The following is a 2088-nucleotide window of genomic DNA, read 5'->3' on the forward strand; positions in this document are numbered from 1 at the left end:
GTTGCCTGGACGGTGATCGCGGAGGTGGTTGTCTGGACGGTGATCGCGGAGGTGGTTGTCTGGACGGTGATCGCGGAGGTGGTTGTCTGGACGGTGATCGCGGAGGTGGTTGTCTGGACGGTGATCGCGGAGGTGGTTGTCTGGACGGTGATCGCGGAGGTGGTTGTCTGGACGGTGATCGCGGAGGTGGTTGTCCTGGATGGTGATCGCGGAGTGGTTGCCTGGACGGTGATCGCGGAGGTGGTTTCCTGGACGGTGATCGCGGAGGTGGCTGCCTGGACGGTGATCGCGGCGGTGGTTGCCTGGATGGTGATCGCGGAGTGGTTGCCTGGACGGTGATCGCGGAGGTGGTTTCCTGGACGGTGATCGCGGAGGTGGCTGCCTGGACGGTGATCGCGGCGGTGGTTTCCTGGACGGTGATCGCGGAGATGGTTTCCTGGACGGTGATCGTGGAGGTAGTTGCCTGGATGGTGATCGCGGCGGTGGTTGCCTGTACGGTGATCGCGGAGGTGGTTGTCTGGACGGTGATCGCGGAGGTGGTTGCCTGGATGGTGATCGTGGAGGTAGTTGCCTGGACGGTGATCGCGGAGATGGTTGCCAGGACGGTGATCGTGGAGGAGGTTGCCTGGATAGTGATCGCGGAGATGGTTGCCAGGACGGTGATCGTGGAGATGGTTGCCAGGACGGTGATCGTGGAGGAGGTTGCCTGGACGGTGATCGCGGAGGTGGTTGCCTGGACGGTGATCGCGGAGGTGGTTTCCTGGACGGTGATCGCGGAGGTAGTTGCCTGGATGTTGATCGCGGCGGTGGTTGCCTGGACGGTGATTGCGGAGGTGGTTTCCTGGACGGTGATCGCGGAGGAAGTTTCCTGGACGGTGATCGGGGAGGTGGTTTCCTGGATGGTGATCGCGGAGGTGGTTGCCTGGACGGTGATGGCGGAGGTGGTTGCCTGGACGGTGATCGTGGAGGTGGTTTCCTGGACGGTGATCGCGGAGATAGTTGCCTGGACGGTGATCGCAGAGGTGGTTTCCTGGACGGTGATCACGGCGGTGGCTGCCTGGACGGTGATCGTGGAGGTGGTTTCCCGGACGGTGATCGTGGAGGTGGCTGCCTGGACGGTGATCGTGGAGGTGGTTTCCTGGATGGTGATCGCGGCGGTGGCTGCCTGGACGGTGATCGTGGAGGTGGTTTCCCGGACGGTGATCGTGGAGGTGGTTTCCCGGACGGTGATCGCGGAGGTGGTTTCCTGGGCGGTGATCGCGGCGGTGGTTTCCTGGACGGTGATCGCGGCGGTGGTTGCCTGGACGGTGATCGCGGAGGTGGGTACCTGGACGGTGAACGCGGAGGTGGTTTCCTGGACGGTGATCGCGGAGGTGGTTGCCTGGACGGTGATCGTGGAGGTGGTTGCCTGGACGGTGATCGCGGAGATGGTTTCCTGGGCGGTGATCGCGGCGGTGGTTTCCTGGACGGTGATCGCGGAGGTGGTTGCCTGCACGGTGATGGCGGATGTGGTTGCCTGGACGGTGATGGTGGAGGTGGTTGCCTGGGCGGTAATGGCGGAGGTGGTTTCCTGGACGGTGATCGCGGAGGTGGTTTCCTGGACGGTGATCACGGAGTTGGTTGCCTGGACGGTGATCGCGGCGGTGGTTGCCTGGACGGTGATGGCGGAGTTGGTTGCCTGGACGGTGATGGCGGAGTTGGTTGCCTGGACGGTGATCGGGGAGGTGGTTGCCTGGATGGTGATCGCGGAAGTGTTTGCCTGGACGGTGATCGCGGCGGTGGTTTCCTGGACGGTGATCGCGGAGATGGTTTCCTGGACGGTGATCGCGGAGGTGGTTGCCTGGACGGTGATCGCGGAGGTGTTTGCCTGGACGGTGATCGCGGAGGTATTTGCCTGGACGGTGATCGTGGAGGTGGTTGCCCGGACGGTGATCGCGGCGGTGGTTTCCTGGACAGTGATCGCGGATGTCGTTGCCTGCACGGTGGTGGCGGATGTGGTTGCCTGGACGGTGATCGCGGAGGTGTTTGCCTGGACGGTGATGGCGGAGGTGGTTTACTGGATGGTGATCGCGGAGGTAGTTGCCTGGA

This window comes from Chiloscyllium plagiosum, chromosome 1 (genome assembly GCF_004010195.1).
Source record: "Chiloscyllium plagiosum isolate BGI_BamShark_2017 chromosome 1, ASM401019v2, whole genome shotgun sequence".
Lineage (NCBI taxonomy): Eukaryota > Metazoa > Chordata > Chondrichthyes > Orectolobiformes > Hemiscylliidae > Chiloscyllium > Chiloscyllium plagiosum.